A 19287-nucleotide genomic window follows, 5' to 3' on the forward strand; every position below is an offset into this window, starting at 1 on the left:
ATTTAAAAAATACATTTTATGTCCTTGGAGAACGCAGAAAAAGTGGTGTTTACTGCTGTATATGTTACTGGATTACTTTATCTGAGTTTGCCATGGAAACAATGAAAATCTTGCAAGCTCCTAAATTTGCACACTTTTTTTTTTAAAAAAAAGCCAGACCTACATGCACTGCCAAAGTGCAACTTCTACATCTAGTGGCTGATCATTACCATATGGCCGCTGATAACCAAAGAAAATTATCTGTCTTTCCTTATTTTGTTTTCTTCAAGTATCTTAAAGACAGCCTTATTTTTAGGGGAACAGGGTTGCACTGATGAGATTGGCTGCAATCCTGCACACTGGTAGGTTATTTAAATCCCACTGAAGTGAATGGGATTAAAACAGCCTAATTCTGTGCAGTTCACTCCTTACATTTATTTAAGATATGACCATACTGACACTGCCCAAGAAGTTGCTGGTAATTTGAATGTGCAGTTATGCCGGTGATAGGTGGACATAACCATATAATTTCCAGCAATTTGCACTGTTGGGAATTAAGGCCTCAAATGCAAAGTTGGAAACAGTTATAGCTATTTTTGAAGGTGCAAGAGCTGTCTACGCATTAGGAATTATTCATTCAAATAGCCTGAGAACTATTTTTTAAGAGCTGTCTACGCATTAGGAATTATTCATTCAAATAGCCTGAGAACTATTTTTCTAGTTTTTGCAGCCAAACTAAATGCAATAGCATCTTTCCTGATCTTACACATCTGCACCAGCTTGTCTGTCTGAAATATCACAAAAACATTCCCACAGGGTCATCATGGTGGTTAGAGTGCTAGACTGGGACTGGGGAGGCTGTGCACATATGGCCTCTCCAAATTCTCCACCCTATTTGTGGGAAGAGAAATTGCGGCTACCACTTCACTGAGTGTATTCAACGGTTTTTCAGAGGTGAAGCTCACCATTAGAACTATTTTTCTAATGCTACCATTGCTGGATATACTAAGGAGCACTTTCTTTTTTTTCTAAGGAGAGGGGACATTTGCTGCCAATTCTGTTGGTAGCCTGGCTACCATTTTGCATCCTCCACAACAACACCAAGTGTTATTGCAGGATGGGGGCAGGGTGGGATGGCTACTGCCTTAAAACAAAATAATGGGGAAAATTCTGAGAAAATTCTGTGAAGTGGTTTTCTTTTACTAGGGAGGAGGAACAAGAAAAATCTCAGAAATGTTCTCAGAAATGTGTCTTCTGAGAAAATTTGGCTCAGCTCTAGGAGAGACCTGGGTTCAAGGCTATTCACAGTTCTGAAGCTCATTGGGTGACCTTAGACAAGTCACTATCTCACAGACTAACCTACCTCATAAGGTTGTGGTGAGGATAAAATGGTGTGTGGGGGGACACTCTACACCCTTGAACTCCTTGAAGGAAGGTTGGGATTTGAATGACACAAACAGAGATTGGCGACTGGCCCTGATCCACCCCTGAAGGGTGCCACATGCTCCCTCAGCTGTCCGTCCACCTACCATTTTCCAGGCTTCTGATGACAGACAAATACACAAAGAGAATTCCCCTTTTCATGCTCTATTCTACTACTATCCTTTACTTTCTGACCTATTTCTGCCCCAGAGGTACACAGAGGTACACAGAGCATAGCTTTTCCTCAGGGCTCTTCTTTACATATTGCTAGGGATGTCGGAGAATTTCTCCACGAATCTCTGGGAGGCCGAATGCCAACACATTCGGCCCCTCAAAATTGGTGGGGAAATTCTCCGACACCCCCCGCCCCCCCCCCCAGGATGGGACTTACCTCCTGCGAATGTCCCTAGCAGCGGTGGGTCCCGGTGGCGGTGCGGCGGCAGCGGCCAGTCTTCCGACCGGCTGCCGCCGCCGCCGCCATTTCAAAGTAAAAAAAAAAAAGTGATAGGCTACGTAAAGATTTACGTAGCCTATCACGGCTAGATTTTCAAAGTCACGGCTGACTTTAAAAAAAAAAAAGTGCATACGCAAATGGCGGCGCCCATGGGCACCGCCATTTGCGTTCCTTATTTGGGCACAGGTAGTCTACGTAAAGATTTACATAGACTACGACGAAAATAAGGGCAACGCAAATAGCGTTGCCCGTATTTTCGCCATAGTCTACATAAATCTTTATGTAGACTACCGGGACCAAATAAGGAACGCAAATGGCGGCGCCCATAGGCCGCCGCCATTTGCGTACGCGCTTTTTTTTCCCAAAGTCACCCATGATAGGCTACGTAACAATTTACGTAGCCTATCACAGCTGACTTTGGAAATCTAGCCATGATAGGCTACATAACGATTAACGTAGCCTATCACGGGGTTGTTGTTGTTGTTTAACACTTTACCTTGTAATGGTGGTGGCGGCAGCTGGTCAGAAGACCGGCTGCCGCCCCCGCCCCCGACGAAAGGCCGATGAACCGCCGCCGGGACCTGCCGCCGGGAGGGACATTCGCCAAAGGTAAGTCCCATCCCGGGGGGGGGGGCAGAGAATTTCACCGCCGATTTTGGGGGGCCGAATGTGTTGGTGCTCAGCCCCCTGAAGATTCGGGGAGAAATTCTCCGCCATCCCTAGAAATAAGCCTACATCTCCAAGGCCCCTTATATTTGGATGTTTGGTCTGGCAAGCCTAATAAATGGCCACCTCCTTTATTTACCCTTCTGCAACAGTCAACATTTTGTGTTTCCCCAATGTGAACAAGATGTACCATTTTATACAGGTTTTAAATTCAAAGGCCAAAAGGGTAGTCTTACATTGTACTACAAATCTTTAATTGTCACTAGCCTTTAAACTAAAAAATATATTCACATCCTCAGCTGAAGATACACACACACACCAATGTACCTACTCATTTGTAGGGATGGTCAAATCTGTCAGTTTTGGTTTCTCTCCCTCCGTTTCTCATTTTTCCAGTCTTAAATCCAGTTCATCTCAAACACTGAGAATACTGGAGAAGTGCAAATTTTGAAAGATAACTCAGTTTGGGTTCACATATTGGTTTGAAAGTGTTACATTAAGTAAGTTCACATTAAAATGGGAACTACATTTCTCCCCCTGTAGCAGCCATATCGGGGGTCAGACTAAATAGCCTCATGCAGTCTCATGCTTCATGTTCTTGCTGAGCTCTTTCTCCCTTGAATATATTATTGTAAGCTGACGAGACACAGGAATTCCTTATTTTGTCAAAGGTCATACAATTGGAGAAAGGAACTTGAGCCCTGCCTGTATCACAGCTGCAATTGAGTTGAAACCCACATTGGAAGCCTTCAGGAGAAAGGCAAGTATATGGGAAAAAGAGGGCCTCGCCTTTAGGGAGAAAGGCCACTGGGCAGAAAAAAAGAAGGCCCCGCCTTATGAAGTGTTAGTATACGTATATGAAAAGAACCTACTCCTTGCGGGTAGAAGGGGGGCCTGATCACACCCCCGAGTGGGCGCCAGTACCCAGCATGCCAGTAGTCAGTAGGAAGCTGAGGAAGCTCGGGAAGCCGCTTTCCGCTCTGGTGAAAAGTGGGAAAAGTGGGTGGCAGGGACATATGGATGCAGTGGAGAGATTGATGATTGTGTGAGTGGCTACTGCAGTTTCTGAAGCATACCGTTGACCATCCGGGTGCCCATGCCAGTAGCAAAGTGCGTGGTGTATAAAATCCTCTTGTGTCGGCCAGTGAGACCCCTTACTCACTGACCAATTCCCCTTCCCTAATTGTGTCTGTCTTCAATTTAGGAGGGAGGCTATGGGTGGTGGGGGAAGCAAACCTTGCACCCCCTTGGGATGTATGCTAGCAAATTTTAAGAAAGGTTTTAGTAGAGATTATGGGGACCCCCCATGAATCCTCAACGGTTGCAGACTTTGTATGAAATAGAGTGGCCGTCTTTTGGTGTAGGATGGCATACTAAAGGCTCTTTAGAGCCCAGCAAAATCAGCCGTGTATATGCCATTGTGGTTGGGAGACCTGGGCACCCCGACCAATTTCCCTACATAAACTCGTGGGATTCCATAGTCCGCGCTTCTCCTCCATGGCTAAAGAAATGCCTAGAATCCCAGGCAAAAGTTTTGGTGCTCAGAAAAAAAAATTGGCCAAGAAATTACAACCAGTGTTAGAAGCCCCACGTGAAGATCTGGCAGAGCTAACGGCGTTTCCACCTGCTTATGCCCCACTTCCACCACAGGCCCATGTTACTGTAAGACCGCCCTGTCGAGATCCAGATCCGGTGGCTCCTGAGCCCCTGCCATCCCCCCTGCAGAGCATTGCCCCTCGCTTTGACTTAGAACTGTCGCCATCAGTTTCAAGCCCCACCGGCAGTAATTCGCCGATTTCAGCTACGGTCCTCAACTCCCAGATATTGTCTGCCGAGACTTTCATCTCTACGGGATCGGGAGGTTCCCCTCTTACACCTCAATCAGCATTAATAAAAGAAACTGAAGAATTGAAGTGTGGGGCAGAAGATTTAATAAAATCGGTGGTGACCCTTAAAAAGATGTGTTCTCACAAAAAAAAAGAGGAGGCGAGCTCGTCTACTGCTCATCAGTCATCGTCTACTGCTCAAGATTTGCACCCCCTTAAGATGTACGTCCAAAAAAAAAAAAAAAAGGAAAAAGTTTTTTTTTTAAAAAGATTCAGAATAGAGAGAGAAAACAGCAAAAAGCTCAAGGTTGAGCTGAGAGAAAAAAAAGAACAAGATCTGAGGCTGTTAATTAGAGAAATGTTGCAGGACAGCCTGGCTTTTAACAAAGCGTGGGAGCGTGAGAGTGTAAGGCCGAAGAAGTAGCTGTTAGCCTAGCGCGCCGAGGGGGGGGGGCAGGAAAATTGCCCACAACGTTTTGAGTTGTGCAACATCATCACCTCGCCTAATTGAGATGAAATCCCTAAGAAATAGAAACTAAAAATGAAGACCCAGAAGATGAAGGCGCAAAATAGAGAATAAAGGTGAAGAATCAGCCGCACAGGCTAGACCCCTCTTCGAGTGAAAAGTGTGCCATAAGACTGTCCCAAGGCAGAATGAAGCAGAAAGACCACGTTGAAGATCTCTGTCAAGGTAACCGTGTTTAGCTTTGAACTGTGTTAGAATTGCCTAGAGCCTGTAGCTACTGACCATCAGCTATATGATTTCTGAAGAGCGTAACCATTAAGCTTTTGCCGTGGGATTCCCTGCAATGAAGAAATCTCACTGATTTAAGTGTCCAGTGTTACACTGCCTGAATGTGTGTGCTGAAGAGACCGAGAAACCAGACAGCATGTTCTTGGCCAAGCCAAAATCATGCTACTACCATGCTCCTGGAAGCTGCAATAAACTGTGTAAGCTGAGAGACCCAACCTGATTGAGAAGAAAAGAAGATATTGGAGTAACTGTCTTGAAAAACAGTGAGATCTGTGTAGCTGGCTGGCTGATGCTGTCAGTGATGTTACAACTTTAAATTAAGACCTGGCCTGAGTTATTTGTTGCCCATGCCAAAGCAAAGATTTAGCTGCCCTGTACCTCATCATGTCCTGTTTTAAGCTTGGGATTTACAAATACAAACAAACTGAGAAGCTTGCTTTTGAAGTCCTGCAAATCACCCCACCGCCTCCCCAAAGAAGATTAATGGCTGCCTGAAAAAAATGCAAGTATAAAGCGATGCCCATCACCCCCCAGCATCCTGAGTTTTGGCACTTTGCTTTCGTGTACCAGGTTAGAAGAGAAAAAAAAAGAGCAAGTTTTTAAAATGTCTGTGAGAACCTGACAGAAGTAGAATAAAATTTACAGAGGAGTTGCCCAGGTTAAAGCGTCACGGCTAGAGAGCTGAGCTGTGCCGCTCTGTTTAGACAGAGGCCTTGCTAAAAAGTTAAAGGCCCTTGTCTGTCAGAAGGGGTGTAGGGCCACACTTCCCCTTTTTAAACTGATGCAAAAGTGGGGAGCCTTTGCTGGAAACATTTCATCTTCATTGCCCAGAGCCTTCTCTGTTTGCCTCCATCATTGTCTGGGCGTTTTAGAGACACTCTGCACATGGACTAAAATTTTAAATTGTCAAAGACTTGCCTATGACAGTGCTATGAAGCTTTTGATAAACTTGAACTCTCATCGCTGTAGACCGTGTGTCTGTGTTTGCAGTCAGCTCAGTGTACAGCAGGCTGAGTTTGATCTATGACTTTTAGATTTCCTTCTGCTAAAACTCATGCAGCATAGAGTTGCCGATGCAAAAATGGTGACCTAGAACTCTTTGTGTGTGTAAGTATGCCCATCCCTTAATTTTGATGGGCCCTGAGCTTTCAGCCAGAAGAGCAGCATGATTGCTGGATCTGCTCCATCATGCCTTACCATGCAAAAAGTGTTTTCCATTCATTGTGTTAAATTGCAGAAAAAGTTTGTTGTGTATATTTTATGATTTCTTAGATATCATAAAATATATGTGATATTTGCAGATTAGTGTTAGTTGCAACTCCAAATAATACTAAGTGTGGTTCCCGATGGATGACAAAGAGAAAAGACAAAGGCAAGTAGAAAAGAGGGAATAGAGAAAGTAGCAGACAAATAAAGAAGGGGGGAAAAAGAAAAAAGAAGAGGCAAGAAGCAAAGAAAAAGAACATTTGTAGAGAAGAAGTGTGGCCATAGTTGCCCCCAAGATAAATTAGAAGCAGCTGATTGTGCCTGGAGCTTATTACCTGGGGTAAAGTAGCCACAATAATGTAATAGTTCTTTAAGATAGAGATAATTGAAACCAGAAAGAGAAGAAGAGCCTATCCCAAATGTGTGTCATTGGGACTAATGTAAGGCAGAAAGGTTTAAGTGAGTTTAACTTGAAAAAGACAAATAAAGAGACAAGGCTGGTGCATGGAGCAGAAAGTTTTATGTAAAAAGTTTGAAACATGATCTGCAATAAAGGCAGATCAGCAAAAAAAAAAAAAAAAGAGAGAAAAATTTATCTTCCCATACTAATAAATAAAAGTGTTATCAAGCACTTTGCTGGGAAGCGAAGTTGTTTACAGAAAGCTGTGCCTGAGAACCAAACACTTCTAGCCTATGCTGAAAATGCTTGCTAGTGCTGTGTTGCCTCATGGGTAACATGTATGGTATAAAACCCATTTAGCCCAATAGCTCATGGTTCAGAGAAGCTGTCTGATCCAACCATTATGTACGCCTGTGTGCTGTAAGTTACCCAATAAAGTCTCTTTGTAAGTAACCCCCCCCCTGCTGAAATCCCAACACACAAGCTAGAGCACCTCACCCAGTATCAAACCCTGCTGTTAAAAGCCATGAGAGCAAGTATAAAAAAGTCAGTTAATATGACTAAAGTGTCTGAAGTGCTGCAAGGTGCCACCGAAGCTCCCAGAGCGTACTTAGAGCATCTTTTAAATGCCTATCGCCAGTATACCCTCGACCTAGAGGTCCAAGAAGACGTGGGCAAGGAAAAGAAGACCCGGCAGAGGCAAAAGATTCTTAAGAAAGAACCAGTGTGCCCAGTGTGGACAAAATAGACATTGGTAGCATGAATGCCCAAATAAAATGAATCAAATACACAAAAGAGAAAACCAAAGCAGCCAGAACAGGCGAAAGGGAAGACAGCTTGTGAGGAGCCTAGGGATGGGGGAGAATTTCTCCCCGAAACTTTGGGGGGCCGAGCGCCAACGCATTCGGTCCTCCGAAGGTTGTTCGGGGAGAACTTCTCCTCCCCCCCGCCCTCCGCCCCCCACCCCCGCCCCCCCCGGGATGGGACTTACCTTTCACGAATGTCCCTCCCGGCGGCGGGTCCCAGCGGCGGTTTGTCGGGTATTCGTCAGGGGCGGGGGCGGCAGCCGGTCTTTCGACTGGCTGCCGCCGCCGCCATTACAAGCAAACTAAAAAAAACGCCCCTGTGATAGGCTACGTAACGATTAACGTAGCCTATCACGGCTAGATCTGCAAAGTCAGCCGTGATAGGCTACGTTAATCGACACATAGCCTATCACGGGTGACTTAAAAAAAAAAAAACGCGTACGGCTAATGGCGGCCCCCATAGGGAGCCGCCATTCGCGTTCCTTATTTGGTCCCTGTAGTCTACGTAAAGATTTACATAGACTACAGGGACCAAATAAGGAACGCGAATGGCGGCTCCCTATGGGGGCCGCCATTTGCGTACGCGCTTTTTTTTTTCTTTTTCAAAGTCACTCGTGATAGGCTACGTGACGATTAACGTAGCCTATCACGGCTGACTTTGCAGATCTAGCCGTGATAGGTTACGTTAATCGTTACGTAGCCTATCACAGAGGCTTTTTTTTGTCTTTTGAAGTTTGCGGCCGGGGAGACGGGGCGCTTCTCCCCGGCCTGAATTTCGGCCGGGTGAGGCGGGAAGCCTCCCCCCCCGGCCTGAACTTCGGGGGGAGCAGCGAAGCGCCTCCCCCCCACCGCGAAGCAAGCTGCAAGACCAGGTAAGTGACTTTCGTGCACCTCTAGAGGAGCTGTGACATTGACTTCATGATTGACACTGGAGTGGCATCAAGAGCAAGCAAACGTTAGCCTTAAACAAAAAGTCCAAACACTAGGCAAAGTTCTTCAAGCCCAGCGTCGCTTTGTCTTAGAAAATAAGCCATTCCCATCACAGAAGTTCATCCTGTCTAACCAAGGGTTAAAGTATGAGTTAAAGAGGGAAAAATAACCCTTTGACTCCCAGATAGAGAGGACTGAAAACTGTCATACTTTCCACCCCCACAGCTATGAAAGTAGCTGGAGTTAAACCCTGAATACATTAGACACGAGTCAAGAAAGCGAGAGGGGGAAGTAGACTGTAAACAGAAATCCTGAAAATCCTCTAAAAAGTATTCTGAAAAAGCAGTAAGAAGACTCAGGCTAGACCTTACTGTGGACACACCGAGAAACTGTCCTTCCTGCGTACGGTCAGACCTGCAGCTAGAGAATTGAAGAGAGGGACTAGACCCTACTGCAGCTTGCCAGGTGAATAGCTGCCCAGCGTACGGTCAGATCCCAAAGAAGATTAAAGAAGATTAAATATACGTGTTGTAGTGTTAGTAGTGTTGCATTGTGTTTCCTTAATAAGGTGCAAAAAAGGGGGGCCAGCCCCTGAAAGGGGAAGTTTGTCCCAGCAATTCACTGATAATTACTGGCTTCACCTGGCTAACATCACTAAAGTAAAGCATTTTTGTTTGCCAAGAGATATACCTGCAAACAAGTTTTTTATCTTTTTCTCCTCCATCATTTAATTTGACTAATAATAGTAATGCTGTAGATGTTCAAATCAATAATCTGCATGCATAATATAGTGGCTGACATAACAATGGGACAAAACAATTGGCTAAATTGGTTAACCCCTTGGCTTCCAGATCTTAGCTAGCTTAAAAGCATTGTTCATCCTAATTCTACCAGTGTTGTTCATAGAGATACTGTTATACCTTTGCATTCCTTGTCTTATGCGCTGTTTAACCAATCTGTTTTATGTCTCGGCTAGTAAAACTGCCGCCCTCTACGCTCTAATAGCTCAACAAGCTATTAAGTAAGAGGGTTGCTATAAGAGTCCTGTGTTATGCTTCGCAAACCAGAATGTCTATTTGTGTAATAAAATGCTATAATTGTAATAAAATTATGCATTTAAGGGGGGAATGTAGCAGCCATATCGGGGGTCAGACTAAGTAGCCTCATGCAGTCTCATGCTTCATGTTCTTGCTGAGCTCTTTCTCCCTTGAATATATTATTGTAAGCTGACGAGACACAGGAATTCCTTATCTTGTCAAAGGTCATACAATTGTATATCTTGTTCTCTGCTGTTCTCTTCTGTTCTCTCCTTATCATAGCTACCCTATAACCCAGTTCTTGTATTATAAACAATGGTGCTAGGAGAAGAAATGTTGAGGACTGCAACCCCACATGAGAGGGAGAGGAGGAGCCGTTTCCTATGTGTCACAATATCTATAAAAACAATGTGCTAATGTAAATCAGGGCTTCTGGCTCTTTGGAAATGATTCCAGCCTTAAGCCCGCACGTTAAATAATCTCTTTTTCCTTCACTCCGTGGTCTCTCTGACTCTGGGTTCTGCAACACCCCAACCCTACTCATTTGTCTCTGAAGTCACAAAGCGGGCCTTTGCAGAACACAGATGATGAGCTACATATAATGTGTCCATACAGAGGTCACAAGCTCTGTCTGCTTACAAACAGGCAGATTAGGGCTCCGGTGACCTGCAATCCTGAAAGCTCTTTACAAAGCAAGATAAAGATGGGAGTTTCTATTTATTGTTTCGATGTGGCTATAAATGGCCTCCTGTTCAAACATAAAAGCTGGGCTCCCTGTTTTCACAAATGAAAAGTTATGCAAGAGCTTACTGCACAGTTCACAGAACTACAGTCAATCACCATTAATACAGCAATGCTTGCCAGCAGGATAGGAAAACACTTCAGTGACGTACTAACAAAATTAATACGTTTCCACTAGACTCATGGGGGGGGGGATTGTAATGACTTTGAGCGAGGCAACACATTAATGAATCTATCTCCAATATCTAAAAAGGCACAAGGATATTTATTCTTTAGTTATTTATGTCCACATTTCCATTCTTCTTTATGGATAATGAAAGGGAGGGACCTCTGTTCTAGGTCAATGGAGCAAGCCCAATTATTAACTCAGCTGCGCTATTTGGAATGGGGATGGCTCTATACAGATTGTGACTATATTTTAATTATTAGTACTGAGTCCAAAATGGGTGGGGTTAATTTCATGAACATTCCCTGCACCCCAGTGAAATGTGCTCCTCCTTTTCAGCTTTTTTTTTTTTTTTGCAAAGAGATAGATAGGTGTCAGAAGAAAAACAAAGTTCAAAGCCCAGGGAATTGGACCAATCTTGCCAAGGAAATTTGATCAACACATCATTAAATGGAATGTATTGTGATGCCAAATTGGATCAAAGCCTTAATGTACGTTGTAACAAGGCTGTTCCAAATGTGTTTATTGTTTTTGAACTACCTCTCATTACAGAGGAGCAGTTGGCATCCAACACTTTATTTTTACCAACGTATTTGACTCCAATGCCAGAGTAATATTCCATCAGTGTCTGTATAATGTGCTAGTTGTCTCCCTGTTCTTTTAAATGCACTTGTCCTGAAAATATTCCTGTGAAGCAGAAAAGTACTAAAGCAACAGCAATAAGAAACCATTTTATAAACACAAATAATGTTATTTAGAGTCCATTGTGTACATGCCTACCTGGAAGTAATCTTATTACATATAATGACACTTAATTGCAGCTCAGTGTGTATTGTAGCACCAACCTGCAATCCTATACACACCCACCTGGGAGTAAGTGCCATTGGACTCAACAGCATTTATTTCTGAGTAAACATACATAGGGTTGCACTCCTAACTTCCATTGTATGTTTACAGGAGTTAAGCTCACTTCTTCTTCTTTTTATTCTGTACCCCACTTTTCCATTTGTGGAGTCTTCGATGGAGGGATTTCTATCCACAATTAATGTTACAAAAGTCACCAACCCTATGTTAATTCTTGAACAACTCTGTATATGAAGCGTGGCTTTAATTTTTCATTGTAGGGAGCTTGCAACAAACAGTTGCATGTAGTGCGCTCCTGTTAAGTGTTTTAATCCGTCATTCACTCATGCTCTCCTTCGCTACACTCCATTCCATTCTCCCCCCTCCACACCACTGTCTTCCAGTCCTCCCCTACCCCCAAACAGAGAGCATTCTGTGGCCCCAGTCAGGTGGCTCGGTCCTCATAGAGTGTTTTGGTTCTAAAGATTTTCTCAAAGCCTGCTAATACCTCTCCATGGTGTGGATGGTGCCATTTTGGCTACATAAACAATGGCACTCACCTCTGAACATCAGAAATGGAGGGAAAGTTAAAAGATAAAATGAAAAATATGAAAAAAACCCAACTAAAATTAAAGGTGGAAAGCCAACACAAACAATAAGCACAGTCAACAAAATAATAGAAGATACAAGATATAGAGCACCAGCAAAATGCAATGTATTTCGTGATAATTGTCAGTAGTAGATGTAATGCTACTCTCAGCTGCTCCTCCTAAGCCAGGAATTTCTTTCTTAACATTCCTTTGCCCTAAACTTTGTTATCCTCAAAGGACTGAATCACTTCTGAATATAACATTGTACGTTCTCCAGCTGAAATGAGTCCATGCAGCAGTGAGATATATTGGCTGTAGCTTGGCCCATTACTGAAGCTTAAAATAGTTAAAAAGGAAGAGCAAGTCAGCATAGAGTCTGCATTTTCCAGGAGCTTCAGACAAATAATGACTGAGTTCACCCATATGTTTGAGAGCTGAAAAGGTAAGTTTCTGGGAAGCAGCTAGCCAAAATATTTGAAGAAGGGAGAGGGTAAGAATGTCATTCTGTTCCGCACTTTCCATAGTACAGTGGCCTTGTCCTCGGCTTCAGCAGGAGTTCCCTGGTTCAGGTTTTACCCCAACAAGAAACTCATCAGATGTCCTTAGGTAAGTCTACAGTCTAGGGATCATAATTCTGGCCTGCTTTACACAGCTGTTGTAAAGGTTACTGAGGTAATGTATGTGAAACACCCTGAAGGTATTCTCTTTGCAGGGAGCCCTGTCCTGCTCTATCTGGGCTTCTGTTGTCTGCTATGGGCAACAACTTGGGTGAGAGGCCACAAAGCAGCTAGTCTGGGATCTTGGTTAATTTCACGTCCATGGACAATATTCGTGGAGCTAGGTTACTGACAAGTTACTCGGGCACTGGCTAGGAGCAACTGGTAGGGATTTATAATTAGGCCAGAAGAGCCCTTCTGTAAGCCTCACCTGCCAGGAGCTGTATTTGGCTGTTAAATGGCCAGCAGCCTTTTCCCGTAGGTGTTGGGGAATGAAGGTTGGAGTGATGAGGTACTGGCTGGGGATTGCACCTCTGGGTCCACTCCTCAGAGTCAAGGGGCTTTGGCACCTCCTGGGGGTCATGTGGATAGGATATGAGATCTGAGGCAGAGGGTACCAGTTCAGAGGGACCAGAGACTGGTTCTGGCACTTCCTTGGCATCATTATCACTGGAGGCTTCAATCTCCAAGGGCTCTAGGTCTGGGGAGCAACAGTACCAACAGGGATAGGCAAAAACAGCTGTAAAGCTAGAAACCAAAATAAAAAAGGAACAGCTGCACCAATTGAATTCCCACTGTCTTTCAACACAGGCCTTTTATCAAGGGGTAAAGGTCTGGGGCCATGTCTGGGGCCATGACAGGTCTTTGGTCCGGTCCCTGACATCTCCAGTGAAGAGGATCAGGTAGAACATGATGGGAAAGTCCTCTGCCTGGAACCCTAGAGAGTCATTGCCAGCTAAGAGTAGACAGCATTGAGAGAGGTGGACAGTCTGGTCTAAGACAGCTTCCTATGACCGCTCTAGTATCATCATCTGTCCTGCCCTTGTCTCAGCCTTGCTATCTCTCTCTGCCCCTTGATGTGTGACATTCTCAGCTCTATCAGAACCCAGTTGTGATACGTCTCCTCCAGAATGCATATGATTGAAGATATTCATCAGGAATCTTCAGCACAACCATTCATGAATATCATGAAACCCCAAAGGTGTCTTTTGCTTGAACAAGCAAGAAAAATCTCCCACAGTTCAAAGCAGAAGGAAGGAAACAAACCAATAGGCCAAATGAATTCTATAGAATGTTCTGTCCTCTTCCTCCTCTGCCTAAGCACTTGAAAAGATTAACTCAGAAAAGAGGACAAATGACTCAGATATTAAAATCAGTTGCATTCACTGTAAAGCAGATTACCAAAGGCAGAAGGTGTACGCAAGACTACAGAGGCTGAAGCTGGCATCAAAATGATGAATGGGCTCAAAACACATTCTTGTGAACTCTCATTCACAAGGAGGCAGCCTTCTGAGCTAGTATGGTGCAATGGACAGTATATTAGACTAAAGCCCTCTTCAGATGTTCTACTTAGCATGTTGAAATAGCACATGAAGAGAGGACAGCTCCAGCCCTGCCACTCTGCCATCATCATATCTGTTGCCCGGTACCTGTAGAAAATCAGGGTTCTTAATTATGTGGAGCTCCTCCATGGATACAGGCGGCCCTGCTCGTCACACTGTCACCTACATGCCTACAGGTGACAGATGCAACAATGGAGGGGGCAGGGCTGGAGCACTCCTCTCTTCACGCATTCTTTCAACACAGTAAGTAGAATACAGTAAGCAGAATGTCTGAAGTGGACTTCGATTCGGTACATATCCTCACTCAGGCATGAAGCTCACTGCATGACCTTGTACCAGAAGCCTGGATCCTCTGTCTCTCAGCCTCACCAAACTCAGAGGGTTGATGCGAAACTATTCCAGAAATATGGCACTCCTTTCCCAAGAAGAGTTAACAAAGCCAGAGCATTTGGGGAGGTAATGCAGTGAGCAAGACACGTCTGGCTGGGCTGGGTTAAGCAGGTATTGGGTAGGGATGTTGGAGAATTCCACCATGGAGGCCAGTGAGGCTGGATTCTTTGGAGTCCAGCCCCCTGGAGTCCATGGCGGAATGGCCTCCCCCCCCCCCGCCATCCCCCGAAATCCCTGGAACGGACCTACCTGGTGGCGGCTCCAGCGGCGGCTCTGGGTTGTCTTCCAGGCTGCTGCGGCCGCAAATGGCGGCCATTGTAGCGGCCACCATTTGCATCCCTCCTTTAGCCATGATAGGCTACGTAAATATTTACATAGCCTATCACGGCAAAAGCAGGGATGCAAATGACGGCCACCACGCCATTTGCATCCCTGCTTTTGCCATGATAGGCTACATAAATATATATGTAGCCTATCACGGCCTAGCGTAGGGACGCAAATGGCATCCCCTACACAGGACACCATTTGCGTCCGCAGCAGCCTGGCAGCAGATGGAGGCCCTGCTGCAGATTGGCCCAGTCGGCGCCTCCACGGACTGGCTGTGGAGCGGAGCCGGCCGGGCAGGATTCTGAGGGGGAGGACTGGATTGCCTCCCCCACCCCCGCGGAACCCAGTGGAGCCAGGTAAGTGGGGTTTCGTACACCCCTAGTATTGGGTCATTTCAAGGGCCAATGCATACATATCTAGGGTGCCATTGCAGCCACTGAAAATGGTTTCTATATGATCGGGGCTCTATGAGACTGCAAAATATGGTTCACTTCAGCTTCTCATATTGCCCAAACGGATTCCACATAAGTATCCATGACAACCCTGCTGTATCTCTGGGAGATGTGGTGCTAGTATCGGAACTCGCCACACTATCTGATTGATCAGTTCAACTATTCCCACAGCCAGCTGGACCCTTGGCTGTGTGGAAGCCATTTTTTGGTGGCAGTCTCATGACACTGTGGGAACATATGAATCAGATCCAATTCTGTACACTGTAGAGTAATTTAAGGCATATCATTTTTTGTTGGCTATTATTTTGTTACACACTACAAGCCTTTTTGGTACAATGGCATAGCAATGTACATAATATAACCAATCACTTATGCTAAAATCACTACACCTGGGTTTCCAGCAGGATTAAACCCACAAGACTGCAACCCCGCACATCAGAAATGAACACTGCTGGGATTATGGGGAAATGAAATCAATATATTGTCTATTGTTCTTTTACTGTCTAACCTCAAAAGTTATATATGCAGCTACTTTAAACCCTGGCTGGATTTATAAACCTCTCCTACTTCCCCAAGTTTACATTAATCAAGGGTACAATCCTATACACGTCTAGACAGAAAGGCTGGCTGGGGGAATCCTGGGAGTTGTAGGACTTTCTTCTGTCTAAACATGCATAGGATGGCACCTTAATTGTAAAGGAGGGAACAAGGGAAAGTTGTTGATTTGTAAAATGTGACAGGATGTAAAGCTAAGCAATGATCAAAGGAGCCTTGTCTGAATACATCCCGTACTGTGTGTGTGTGTGTGTGTGTGTGAGAGAGAGAGAGAGAGAGAGAGAGACTGACTTATCAGTACAATGTTAGAGGCCAGGATGCACCAACAGGTAATCTAAAACAACCATCTGCTAAGCTGTTTCAAGGCAACTTGAAATATTAGTCCATTACCTTCAGTGGAAGTTGATGGCTCCAATTTCAGTGGGGCTGTGAATCCATTCTAGGTTTCAGTCAGAACCAGTTAGAACTCTAAAAGAGCTATCGAAGATTCTGAACTGTACCCTCAAAATAGGTTCACCACCTTGGATAGCTCCTTTAGAGTTTTGGCTGGTTCTGACTGAAACACAGAGCAGATTCACAGCCCCATCGAAATTGGAACAACTAGCCTCCACTGATTACATACAGATTTCAAAGGACCAATTTGGACATTACAATAAATGAGTCTTGTCCAACCCAATGCCCTCCAGTTGTGTAGGACTATGATTCCCATCATCCCCACCCAGCATGGCCAATAACCCTGCAAGAAGGGGTTTATGGGAGTTGTTGACCAACACACCTGAAAGACACAATAAATCATGCTTTATTATGGGCATGAGCTGGAGTGAGCCTTGAGCTTGTATGCTCCCCTCTCCTCCTCCAGTACAGCTGTGAGGAGACTGGAAGCTTTTGTTTTTCATTTTTTATTAACCACAGCTGGTCACTTCATCTGAATACAGCAAGCTATAGTTCATATGTTAACTACAGTTTATTTGAAACAAACCAACTTCAAACCATAGGTTATGCAGCTGGCCTTTCTCAACAAACCATGGTTAAGATTAGCCACAGTTTGTCAGGTTTGGCGAAAACAACAAGCTGTAGTTAATAACAGCAATAGCAACAGCAATAAGAATATGAAACTAAAGCTTCCAATCTCCTTGTACCTACACCGGAGGTGCAGGAAGGGAGTGTGCTGTGGCTCATTCCAGTCATGATAAACCATGGTTTATTGTGACATCTGAGCTAGCTCAGAATGTCACAAGCAAAATTGGCCAGGAGGTGGTCATAGTTTAATATCTGAGGTCCTTTGCACAATGGAAAGCTAATAGGTAGTATGGTCCAAACTGTCTTCTAACTCTGACTTGGATGCAGATGAACTTACCAGACCATATCTGTGATTTATTTAGGAATGAAACAAACTCAAATGTTAAACATTAGTGATAATTTCCACCTTTGCCTCCAATTTTTCCATCAAATGCACATGTTTGAAGTTAACAGTGATGATACTTAGTACCCATGCTATACACGTAGATAAAACTGTCATTGTAAGAGCAGAGTGAAGTTTTGTTATACTATGTATTTACTATTAAAGTTGTATCTATCCATATATTAACCCAAGTATTTATTTCAATGCTGTCCCAGTCTGATTTTTTAAAGTGTACTGTGTTCTAGAGTTAGGTAATTTGTCATTTCTCTGTCCGTTAAAAAAGTTATGCATATTGATTTGCTCTAAGAAATTACTGATTTTTAGAAACAGAAATAGACAGAGGATCCTGCTACTTCTGCATTTTCGGCTGTACAGTGCAAAGGAAGATACAGATATAGTTTTCATTTTCAAAGGGCTTACAGTACTAGAAAGCCTGTGTCTTCTGAGGTAATAATTGCACTCTGCACTATCCGCCTTAAAAGGCAATTTCTGAGAATCTCAACTATAAATTTCAAGTAAATAGAGGTTCCAAGACCTGATGGTTCATGCAACAGCAGTTCTGAACAATCCTGCAAGGCTCCAGTTGTGATTCCTTCAACACACAATTACTGCCCTTCAATCTTATTCCTTCTACTACCCTGTTCCTTACCAGAAAATTTCAAGTTCTGCAAAAACAGAAATACTGACTTCAATATAAAGTGTGTGAGTGTGTGTGTGTGTAATATAATATAATATAATATAATATAATATAGACTCCATTCCCCCCTACAAACCTCTCAGGTCTTTAGAATTTTCTCGAGAGGTCCTTCTGTCAAGACCACCACCATTAGAGGTGCATTCGGTGGTGATGTGAGACAGGGCCTTTTTGGTGGCTGCTCCCAGGCTGTGGAATCCCCTCCCAAGGAAGGCTAGCTTCGCTCCCTCTCTGCTATCCTTGTGATGGCAGGCAAAGACCACTTCATTCAATAAGGCCTTTGACTAGGGATGGCGGAGAATTCTGCCACGGACTCCAATGCGGTCAGATTCTTTAGAATCTGGCCCCCCGGAGTCCGTGGTGGAACGGAGCACTCCCCTCCACCACCTCGTGAAATTCTCCCTGGACGGACCCTACCTGCCACTGGCCAGTCCGGTCCATCTACTGCTGTCCACTGCCCTGGTCTGAGGCCGCAAATGGTGTCCGGTGTAGCGGATGCCATTGCGTCCCTGCTTTATCCGTGACAGGCTACGTAAATCTTTACGTAGCCTATCACAGCAAAGAGCAGGGACACAAATGGCATCCACTATGCCACTTGCATTGCTACTCTTTCCGGCAAAGAGCAGGGACGCAAATGGCGTCCACTACGCCATTTGCATCGCTACTCTTTTCGTGATAGGCTACATAAATATTTACGTAGCCTATCATGGCTAAAGCAGGGACGCAAATGGCAATGGCTATGCCGGATGCCATTTGCAGCCACACACCAGGAGCGGATGGGAGTCGGGCTGCAGACGGGTCTGGCCGGCAGCTCTGCGGACTTGCCGTGGAGCAGAGCTGGCCATGGAGGATTCCAGGGGGAGGGACGGATCACCTCCCCGCACCCGTGGACGCCCCGGACCGGACCGGTAAGTGGATTTTGTACACCCCTACCTTTGACGTATAAGTGTGTCTATATAATATAAAGTATACTGACCACCTTTATGTTCAAAGGGCAGATTTACATAAACAGTATGCATATGCTTAACATAATTTCTGAGTTCCGAATGTAGCCAATGCTCCACACTACTTAGTGTGGACCAATTGAAATGAATGGGACTTAAGTTAGACTAAATTGGATACAACCCTATGATGGGTGACTGCAATTTTATTTTGGTGTACAGTACGAACAGCCTTGAATGCTGAATATAAGATCATCAGGGTGGGGGAGGGGAGCAGCCCATGCTTCATAGAGAAGCTTAGTAGTGTTCTTTTTTTAGTCAGTGGAAGCTTATCTTATAGCCCTTCTTAGTGGTGGCCCTTGCATATGAAACAGAAGAAAAGAGCACCCAAAGATAATAGGTAGAGTACTTTGAGACATAGGGATACATGAGGGTCATTGGCCTTTACTAACAACACTGTAGCAATTTCTTTCTAAAACAGCCAGTTCATCAGTATTCACTGGATTTTATGTTCTTTTTTTATTCAGGTGAACATGCTGTAGATCACTGTTCTTCAACTGGTGTCCCAGAGCACTAGTTGTGCCTAGATATAAGGTGGCTCAGATCCTATTCTCTTTTTAGTTTAGCTTGTTTCCAAGCAACAGGAG

The sequence above is a fragment of the Heloderma suspectum genome, chromosome 4 (assembly GCF_057233095.1).
Source record: "Heloderma suspectum isolate Gila_16-S chromosome 4, 16-S_ref, whole genome shotgun sequence".
In the NCBI taxonomy this organism is placed as follows: domain Eukaryota; kingdom Metazoa; phylum Chordata; class Lepidosauria; order Squamata; family Helodermatidae; genus Heloderma; species Heloderma suspectum.